At 42.2% G+C, this 11,003-nt stretch overlaps 1 long non-coding RNA gene across 1 annotated transcript; it reads left to right on the top strand.

Annotated features, from left to right (window-relative positions):
* Positions 1 to 501: 501 nt before the first annotated feature.
* Positions 502 to 7,400, top strand: LOC144369531 (uncharacterized). The gene is made up of 2 exons (XR_013429329.1): positions 502 to 984; positions 7,357 to 7,400. It is a non-coding gene; the product is annotated as an uncharacterized LOC144369531 (long non-coding RNA).
* The last annotated feature ends 3,603 nt before the right edge of the window (positions 7,401 to 11,003 follow it).

Below are 11,003 nucleotides of genomic sequence, written 5' to 3'. Positions count from 1 at the left end.
GAGGTAGCTAAAGGGGTTCTGGTGTCTGCTGTGACCTGAAGAAGTAGCAGAATGTCAGGAACAGTGTTGGATGTTGATGTTTTTCTGTCCTAGTAAATAAAATCTGAGCACCTGGGTCAAAACAAGATTGTGGGAAAGAAAGCTGTGTCTCAGCTGAGAGCCTCTTACCTTGATCAAGGAAAGAGGAGAAGGAACATGTCCACTTGAGGCAGTGAGTGTGAAATTCCTAAGTGTAAGATTTATTAACTGGTGGACATCCTGTCCTAGTTCTGTCCATGTATGTGACACATCAGAGTCATCCAAATTTTTCACAAGAGAAGAACCCCTTGAGGCCACTGGACAGAATTGATGAGCGGAAATTCTGTTGGTCCTTTTTTATTGATGAGAGAATTTCCTCCACCCTGTGCTACTCCATGTCAGTTAAACTGGGCAGCAAATGTCAATTCCTGGGTTTAATAGGGGATCAACTTTCTAGAACAGGACTGTGTCCAGGGTCTGCCTATCTCACAGTGATTCCATCTGCCCTGACCTTCTCCTGGGCCTTGGTCCAAGTAGGTCACTGTGGAGAGGAGGCTGGGTTCACTGCACAGGGACATTAATGTCAGACTTCCTCTCCCAGCTGGAGACTGTTGGCTGTGTTGTTTTGGCCAACAAGACTGAGCTGCTTTTCCAGAGATCCAAGGTCATCAAACACACCCTCTCCACTGTTTGGGACCTTGAAATGTGTGCCAAGGAGCTGATGCGGATCCTGACATAGTTTCTCTTAGTCTATGTCAACCCTATCCTGAGTGAGCAGCTCCCCTCTGAACTCGTGGAGGAGCAGGAGTGTTGGCATGGTGGTGTTTCTGGACTCTCAAGTCTCAGTTCTCCATCTGCCTCATCTGTAAGAGCAGAAGTAACTGAGATGAAAGGAAATAGGTGGAGCTCATCACAGAAGGGAGAATACAGAAATTTGGAGTTGGACAACTTTCCAGAAGGGGGCAGGTGAGATTTGTTGATTTGTAATATTCTTTTCCTGACAAATTAGGAACCTTCTCAAGCCTTGGACTGAGAGGTGCTTATGACTCAGTATGGAGCAGTCCTGCATGAAGTGGGAATCTGATCATAAACCTCTATTTTAGAGTTTTATTACTGAGAAAATGTTCTCACTATATTACTTCTGTGGGGAAGAAAAATGGATTATCACATTGATTAAATGAAAATATTAAATTTTCTCTGATTGTCAATAATATTTCTGATGTAATGCTAAAGTTTCACGGTAAGTTAAATAATTTGCGTTAGATATAAAATTATGCAATATAATATCAATAATATTTAGTTTTTAATGTGTTGCAATTTTTGGTTTCATGTCTATGACCCCTCATATCCATTGTAGAATTTATTTTTTCAATAAAATTTTGCAATTCCCACTATGACTTCTGGGAGGACTCTCCTCTCCATCATGTTTATTTTTTATATTCCTATGCAAGTTGTCCTTCTGATTTTGGGTCAGAATGTTTGACTCTGTGGTCTTGGGCCTTACAGGACCATGTGTGAGGATTCAAGAGGACTTGGGGTGGCTGTGTCTCCTCAGAGGCTCCTTGTGGCTGCTCAGCAGTTGAGGCTGTAAATGAGGCAGGCTGGTGGCCCTTCCCCTCTCCAACATGCACCTTGGAATTGCAGCCTTGGCAGGATGGGGGCAGCCCCACTTCCAGGGGATCCTGTTTCACCCTCCCCTCCCTGCTTACTCAGAGCCTGCTGCAGTCCTGGCAGTCCTGGGAGGATGGTGTTCAGGGTCCTGGTCACACTGACCCTAGGTGAGAGCCCGATCCCTGGCTTGAATGTGGCCCTGCAGGGCTCCCAGGAGTGGGTTCCGGGCTGCCTTCTGGCTGTGGCTGCAGAGCCAGATCCTGAGCCCTGGTGTGGGCAGTGGTTTTAGAGCCTCAGGGCCAAGGTGGCCGCAGCTCAGGTCTGTCCTGATCATGGGGGATGGAAAGTGGCCCTAAGGTTGTCACTTCTCTTTGTCTCCCTGTCTCCTTCCCTTTTTCCCTCTCTTTCCCTCTCATTCTTTTTAATTTTTCTCTAGTGTGTTTTATTAATTATCCTGTTTGTTTATCTGTGATAACAAGTCTTTCAATTCTGTGAAACTCAAGAGTGAAAACATTTTTTTATTCAAAACTAAACGCTTCCATTGATCCTCTAGTGGTTTGTTGTCTTTAATCTTCTATGTTGAGTTCTGTGTTTTATGGTCCCACCATAACATGTTGGTGGTTTTGGGTCTTGATTGACATCAGAAGCTTCCCCCACTCACAGTCCAGCCAATTTGCTCACCTACTGGCTGACTGTTTTGCATAAGCTCCTGCAGGCCTCACCAGCTGCTCACATTTTATAAGCAAGGAATTGCCATGAGACCTGAGCTCTGTCAGGCAGGCAGGGGCAGCAAGATGGCATCCCAGACCCAGGTGTGCATGCTCCTGTGGCTCTGGGCCTCAGGTAAGCATTTGTAAAAGTGCCACTATGTGGTCAGAAAATATGTCTCATTATAAAATTCTTTTCAATTATTTATAATGTTATTTAAAGTAAGGTTATGACTTAATGTGCAAGAATGACTATTTACAAATCTAATTAATTCATGACTTATGTTTAGAAAGCACATTTTGTGTAGCCTATTATTTTGATCTTGATAGTGTGTGCACTTGTAAGTTTATTATTCACTCCTGGTTTCAAGTGCCTGTGGGGACATCATGATAACTCAAGACTCCAGGCTCCCTGGCTATGTCTGCAGGAGAGAAGGTCACCCTCAGCTGCAAGTCCAGCCACAGTCTTTTATGGGATTATGATAATAAGGACAACTTGGCCTGGAACCAGCAGAAGCCAGGACAGGCTCCTAAGCTACTCACCTACTGGGAATCCACAAGGGCATCTGGGGTCCCATGGAGATTCAGTGACAGTGGGTCAGGGACAGATTTCACTCTTGCCATGAGCAGTCTGCAGGCTGAGGACATGGTTGATTATTACTCTCAGCATTGGATGAGCGCTCAACCAACAGAAATTCAGCCTCCAGCACAAACTTCCTCTCCAGGTCTGCCTGTCAGTGGGTGAACAGTAGCTGCCCACTTCCCCCCTCTGTCCAGGAGCCTGTGTCTTGACTTAGTATGGGAAGATTTGCTAGATTCAGAAAAGATTAAGGGCTTCTGTGTTCTTCCATTACCTGTGTAATACATCACTCTGATGCAAGTACTTCATTGTGAGAAAAGGGCTCTCCAAAATTAATAGTGTTTATTTTGATTATAATAGGAGATTAAACATAGATACATTGCTGAATTCATTTATTACCTCTAGTAGTTTCTTTGTAGACCCTTTTGGGTATGTTAGATATAGTATCATATCATCCGCAAATAGGAAGAACTAACATCATCAAAATGGCAATATTACCCAAAGTTCTCTATAAGTTTAATGCAATGCCAATCAAAATCCCAATGGCATTGCTTGTAGAAATAGATAAAGCAATTATGAAATTCATATGGAAAAACAAAAGATACAGAATAGCAAAAGCAATTCTAAGCAGGAAGTGTGAGTCAGGCGGTATAGCGATACCAGATTTCGAACTATACTACAGAGCAATAGTAATAAAAACAGCATGGTACTGGACCAAACAGGCAGGTGGACCAATGGTACAGAATAGAGGACACAGAGACCAATCCACAAAATTACAACTATCTTATATTTGATAAAGGGGCTTAAAGCATGCAATGGAGAAAGGATAGCATCTTCAACAAATGTTGCTGGGAAAACTGGAAATCCATATGCAACAAAATGAAGCTGAATCCCTTTCTCTGACCATGCACAAAAGTTAACTCAAAATGGATCAAGGAGCTTGATATCAAATCAGTGATTCTGTGGCTGATAGAAGAAAAAGTTGGCTCCTATCTACATATTGTTGGGTCGTCTCCAAATTCCTTAATAGGACACCCATAGCACAAGAATATGATTATAATAACTAGAATCAACAAATCGGACTTACTCAAACTAAAAAGTTTTTTCTCAGCAAGAGAAACAATAAGAGAGGCAAATAGGGAGCCTACATCTGGGGAACACATTTTTACTCCTCACACTTCAGATAGAGCCCTAATATCCAGAGTATACAAAGAACTCAAAAAAGTAAACAATAAGAAAACAAATAACCCAATCAACAAATGGGCCAAAGACCTGAACAGACACTTCTCAGAGGAGGACATACAATCAATCAACAAGTACATGAAAAAATGCTCACCATCTCTAGCAGTCAGAGAAATGCAAATCAAAACCACCCTAAGATACCATCTCACCCCAGTAAAATTGGGAGCCATTTTGAAGTCAAACAACAACAAGTGTTGGTGAGGATGTGGGGGAAAGGGTACTCTTCTACATTGCTGGTGGGACTGCAAATTGATGCAGCCAATTTGGAAAGCTGTATGGAGATTCATAGGAAAGCTGGGAATGGAAGCACCATTTGACCCAGCTATCGCCCTTCTCGAACTATTTCCTGAAAACCCTAAAAGAGCATACTACAGGGATTCTGCCACATCACTGTTCACAGCAGCACAATTCTCAATAGCTAGACTTTGGAACCAACCCAGATGCCCTTCAATAGAAGAATGGATTAAAAAAATGTGGCATTTATACACAATGGAGGATTACACAGCACTAAAAAATGACAAAATCATGGAATTTGCAGTGAAATGGATGACATTAGAGCAGATTATGCTAAGTGAAGCTAGCCAATCCCTAAAAAAAATGCCAAATGTCTTCTTTGATTTAAAGACAGCAACTAAGAACAGAGCATGGAGGAAGAGCAGGAGGAAAAGACTAACATTAAACAGAGACATGATGTGGGAGGGAAAGGGAGAGAAAAGGGAAATTGCATGGAAATGGAAGGAGACCCTCATTGTTTACACAAAATTACATATAAGAGGTTGTGAGGGGAATGGGGAAAAAAACAAGGAGAGAAATGAATTGTAGTAGATGGGGTAGAGAGAGAAGATGGGAGGGGAGGGACGGGGGGATAATAGAGGATAGGAAAGGTAGCAGAATACAGCAGTCACTAATATGGTATCATGTAAAAATGTGGATGTGTAACTGATGTGATTCTTCAATGTGTAATTGGGGTAAAAATGGGAGTTCATAACCCACTTGAATCTAATGTATGAAATATGATATGTCAAGAGCTTTGTAATGTTTTGAACAACCAATAAAAAAATAAACACAGCTACATTAATTACTATTATATTAAATACAGCAATATCATTTTAATATTGTGAATGGTGAAAGTGTCAACTAAGGGAGAGATAGATAGAAAGATAGAGCACTCAGAATGGATAAAGAGTGAGAGCCAACTATATGGTGTCTATAAGAAGAACCACTTTAAATATAAGACATATACATGTTAAAAATAAATGGATGAATGGATGAATTCTAGATAGGGAAGAGGAGAGGGTGGGGAAGGGAAGAGGCAAGGAACTAGCAAGGATGGTGGAATGTGATAGACATCATTATCCAAAGTCCATTTATGAAGACACAAATTGGTTGTCAACCTACTTTATATACAAACATAAATATGAAAAATTGTACTCTATATGTGTAATAACAATTGTAATTCAAAAAACAAAATAAGTACATGTATAAGACATGAATTTCTGTCAACATACTTTATGCAATGATATAAAAATTGTGCTCTATATTTGTAATAAGAATTGTAATACATTCTGCAGTCATGTATTTAAAAAAATAAAATCAATAAAAAATTTAAACATTAAAGAAAAGAAAGAAAAAATTTCTCTGGTGTCATTACTGATTTACAAATTCTTCTATTCACTGACCTTTCTGTAAATATAATGAATCTGATCAAAAGTTATAATATGTATGCATGCTCCATTTATTGAACTTGGATTTATTGAGCTTTATAGATATGGAATTTTTTTTACAAAAAATAAATAAATAAATAACTGAAAATGAAGGAATCAATGAACCAAATGTTAAATTCAAAACAAGGCACAACCAACACAGAGACAACTTGGAAGACTGAACCTTAGATGAGGAAGACAAAATATAACCTCTTGAAAGTAGAATGGAGTATTTCCCTGATTTCTTGATTTTCTTTGCATTAATCATTTCTTTATGATTGGTTTTCCTCATGGTAACTTGTTAATTATACATGAGTTTAAAATCTTGCAGGGAATGTTACCTCACATTTGTTTAAAAAATGTTACAAATCTATGTTTCAGGTTGAGTGTGGGGAAGAGAACCCAGCTGACCTGGGCAGTGGCATAGAGCCTCTTTGACAGACAGGTCAGGAGCTGAGCCCTGGACCCCAGGCTGGGATTCTCCCTGGACACGTGCTGTGCTCAGGGAGAGAAAAGGGGCTGGGTCAGAAAGCAGAGGACACCTCCCCCATTCCCAGGGGACTCTTCCAGGATCCTGCCTGCTGTGGTTTCTGTGGCCAGTGGATGGCACCTGGGCTCCCACTGCATCTCCTGCTGACCTTGCCAGCTCAGCTCTGCCTTTTGGTCAACATCATATTCACCTTGCCCATAATGGCTCTCCTGAGTGACCAACTCCCCCCAGTCATGCCCAAGCCTCTGAGGTGGGCAGATGCCCTCAGGTCCCCACTCTTGGGAAGAATGGGAACCCCAGAGCTCACCCTCCTCCCCATTAGATTTCTCATTCCTTCTGTCCTCATCAGAAATTCAGAGCATCCACAGCCCTAGTGGTCCAACTAGCAAACTGTGAGGTTACCTCAGGGTCATCTAGACAGGATATTTAGGAAGCACTGTGTCAGTAGAGACCCAGAGTCTGCAGGGCCCCAGGGACAATCTTCCATACTCTGGGAGACTTATGAGTGACTTTTCCAACTCTGATCCTTCCCCACATGGAGGCAGGCAGTCAAGGGGTTCCAGGCAGGGTTACTGGATTCTGTATCATCCCTGTACATCTTTTGAATTCTGTAATTGTGGGGACCACATTGAATGACCATGCGTCCCAGTACTGATGCACCTCAGGGACCTGAAAGATCAATGTAGTCTGGTGGGGTAGTGCATGACTCCTGACTTGGTGTTTTCTCTTTGTGGGGCATGTTCCTAGGGTTGAGTTACACTCACCTGTTTCCTTTGTAATCCTGCCCTTTGCCTTTTAGGGATAGAAGGTTTCATGAAATCTCCCTTTGTGTGTCCCTTTCTCTTGCTCTGCATTTGTGTGAGGCCTTCCTAGAAATCAGTCAATCTGCTTACAGCAAACACCACAAAGCTGACTCCATCCCCTGAATTCTGACCTCCTGCCTCATTTAAATGGCTTCTTCCCACTAAAAGGATGCAGCACTTGCTCCTCTCTCTCTCATTCCAGGGACCCCTAAGAACAGAAGAGCCACCCGAGGACCCAAAGGAAAAGGTATTACTCTGTTCTTTTCTGGGTATTTTGTGCAGCCCAGGTCCCGTGGAGTGACCTTGAGTATTTAGTTGTGGAATGTGACATGTAATAATGAGAGAAATACAAGATCTTATGCAAAATTAATAAGTCAATTTCATGAAGTTCCCTTTATTAGTGTGTGTGTGTGTGTGTGTGTGTGTGTGTGTGGTTGTGAGTGCTGTGTGGGTCTGTGTGCATTGCATTTTGTGTGTGGTTGTGAGTGCTGTGTGGGTATGTATGAGGGGCACAGTTCTTCCTTAGGTTGCGGCTCACTCTGAGTGAGAGGTGTCTGCTGGCTGTGTCTTCTCCCTGAGGATACTTGCATTTGCCCTTGACTGTTGTACAGTTTTTGGTTTAGGCTCTAACTCCACACTGAGATGATCCTAACTTTATCCTGACTCTGCCTCCATGAGAAGAGCCAGTAATACAAGTATTACTACACAGCCCTCCCCATTAGCTGTGGAAGGTGGTTTGAATAATTATTGAACACATAGATGCTCTTACTTATGCTTGAAGATCTCAGTCTTACAGGCCTTCAATCCTCACCTTTTTCTTTGAAATTGAGAAGGATACTGGCAAAATTGTTTTACTGGTGGATTCTAGCTAATGAAATTTTTTATGTGTAATGACTATTATCCTGGCATGCTCAGTAACCCTGAGAGAAAATACTTAAACTTGTATTCTATGCTTCATCGAGGAGATGACACTCCCATCCCAAATCCACTGGCTGTATAGGAAGTTGTACATCAATCTTGTGATTGGCATCTACCGTCTGATCATGGGTGCAGCTATCTAATAAGTAGAATTTGGATGACAGAGCAAAGGTGTGATTGGACTTTTAGTCATTGACTCAATCGATCCGGGTACTCATGTCTTCTCTATTCATGTTGGTGTTATTGATAGAATTTTGTGTGATAGTTTGTCTATATTTCTTCCTTGGTTAAAAAAAAAAGTCTGTGCGAGGCAGTATATTCTGGATATAGTGTCCTCTTTGCTTTTTTTTGAATTGTTATACATTACCTCACTAATATCAACTAAAGTGTGTTGTCAAGCATTATTATGCTTTGCAAACACTTGAGCTACTCTTGCCCTGAATTAGAGTGAAATGGGTAAGTTCTGTGTTGTCAGTTTTCCTTAACAGTAACAAAATCCATGAGATAATCATTTTACAAAGAAAAAATGCTTATTTTGACTCATAGGTTTGGAGATTCCACTTCATTGTAGGTTGGTTGCATTGCTTAGTCCTGTGGTGAGGCAGCACAGAAAATGTTGGGTACCAAACCTGCTGACTTCATCAGCAGGGGACAGAAGAGAGAAAGAAAGGGACCAGAGTTTCCCATTCATCCTCAAAGACACACCCTAAATGGCCTGATGATCTTTTAGTCTTAAATTTTCCACAGCCTTTCCAATGATTCACCTTGGGGACAGGGCCTCCAACACATGGGCTTTGGGGACAGTTTAGATCTGAACTATGCCCATACTTTGACTTGAGAGAACTGCCCTGAGCCCCCTCAGCCCTCGAACTCGAGCCAATACTGTGTGGAAATTGGGAGCCAAGACCCCTTTCCCAGTCTAACAGCCTCAAGATGATCTGAGTCATTGTCCCTTGCATCACACACAGCTTCTACTGAAACCTGCCCCTGTCACTCCCACAGTGTGTGTACTATGGAGATGGGAGAACTTGCAGAAGTTTTCCCAGCACACATGCCTGCAGTTTGTGTCCCAGGTTGTGTGGGGAATGGGGTGACTGTAGAGAGAGCAGTCAGGCACACCACACCAGCCTCCCTTGATCCATAGCTAGTGAAGACAGTGTCAGGACACCTGATCCTCTGCCCTCAGAACAGTTGGGAACACTGAGCAGGTCACAGATTGACAGGCATCCTAGATCTAGACCTGCTGCTAGATGTAAATATTGGCTCCAGTGTAAATATTCACTAGCTCTTTTGGTGTCTTTATATTGTTGTTGAAATTCTTTAGAGATCCTGCCAAAGATGTTGTTTATTTACTAAAGATAATATCTTGTAGAATTAAAGAAAAATAAGAGAAAACTAAATGGCAATAAATTAACTATACTTTAACATCTAACAAAAAGCTCTATTTTTCTAAGTGACAATATTCTTAAAAATTCTACTCTGGCTGATTTAATTGTTTTTCCATAAGAGTATCAGATAGAAACCTTGCTGTTTTTTTTTCCATTTGTTTCCTTGTGCCTTTAAACGTCAAGAAGTGATTTCCACTTGAAGTAATTGTATTTATTCCATAGTGTAGAATGAATCTGATATTAATTATGTAACAATTTCTGGTGTCTTTGGGGCAACATGTCTTACTGTGGGAGAAAATGGGTTCCTCAGCTCTAACCTTCAATGACAATAAAAGGGAGTTAACTGGAATTTGAGGGCTAACTAACTACTTGCCCCTCCTGATGGAACCAAGTAGAATGTCTGCTGCCTGGGGAGGTTTCAGGTGACAGCCTTGGTGTCATCACTGAGCAGATTGAGAGTCCCACCTCTCCCCACCTGAGACCAGTTTATTGATTATTGCGGGTTCCCAGCCTTCCCTTGTGCTCCATGACCACCTCCCACACAGTTTCCAGATCCTGAAACATTTATAGGTTTGACTTAAGGGTTTTTAATCAGTGTGGAGGACCTCCCCTCCCCATGGGAACAAGGTCACCCAATGACTGCACTATAAAACCACTGCTTTCCCTTTCTGACAATGACCAAAGAAGAAATGCATTATCATTTGAGATGATGTGAGATTTTTCTCTTAGTGATAAGATCATTTATGAAGTATCTCATATTCCCATGGAAGATCAGCTGTAGTACACTCCCAAGATGTGGAGTCTCAGACAGACTGGGAGGCAAGGACTCAGTGGAGGAGGTCACAATCACCTGGAAAGCACTTGAGCCACAGTTGAACATGTTTTGCTAATCTCAAGCCCCATGGGGCTAAGCAAGAGCAGGTGTCCCTTTCAGTATCAACACAAGATTTCTAGAGCTGATGTGCATGTGGTGTCACTAGAAGATGTCCAGTCTGCTCAAAGAATCTAAAAGACAGCTTGTCCAGGCCTGTTAGGGGCAGCCTCTGGTTCTGCTTGCAGAGATGGAGCAACCCCTGCTGTGGGTGCTGCTGCTCTGGGTGCTAGGTGAGAGATGGGGAGAAGCAAGGGCCATGCTCACTGTGGCAATTACTGTTTTATGTGTCTGTGTCCTTGGTCTTGGAAGTTAAAACATGTTTCATAGGCTGCAGGTTTTCCAGCTGCCTTTTGTTTTTAATTACTCAGGGTGATGCTGAGCCTGTGGTTGTAGTTGTTACCAAAGCAATGGGATAACCTCAGCATTAGGAGGTCTCAGGCAACATCTGATGGCTGATTATGCTTGTTTATTATTCCAGGCTCCACTGGGGACATTGTGGTATCCCATTCTCCATCCTCTTGCCTGTGTTTTCAGGGGAGAGGGCCACCATCTCCTACAGGATGAGTTGGAGTGTCAATGACATGTTTGGCACTTTCCAGTCTATTAACTTGTATCAACAGAGACCAGGACAATCCCCCCACTCCTGATCTGTGCACATATAATTGATGC

The sequence above is a fragment of the Ictidomys tridecemlineatus genome, chromosome 12, assembly GCF_052094955.1.
Source record: "Ictidomys tridecemlineatus isolate mIctTri1 chromosome 12, mIctTri1.hap1, whole genome shotgun sequence".
NCBI lineage: Eukaryota > Metazoa > Chordata > Mammalia > Rodentia > Sciuridae > Ictidomys > Ictidomys tridecemlineatus.
The sequence above is the reverse complement of the archived record's forward strand: the minus strand, read 5'-3'. Positions and strand labels throughout refer to the sequence as shown.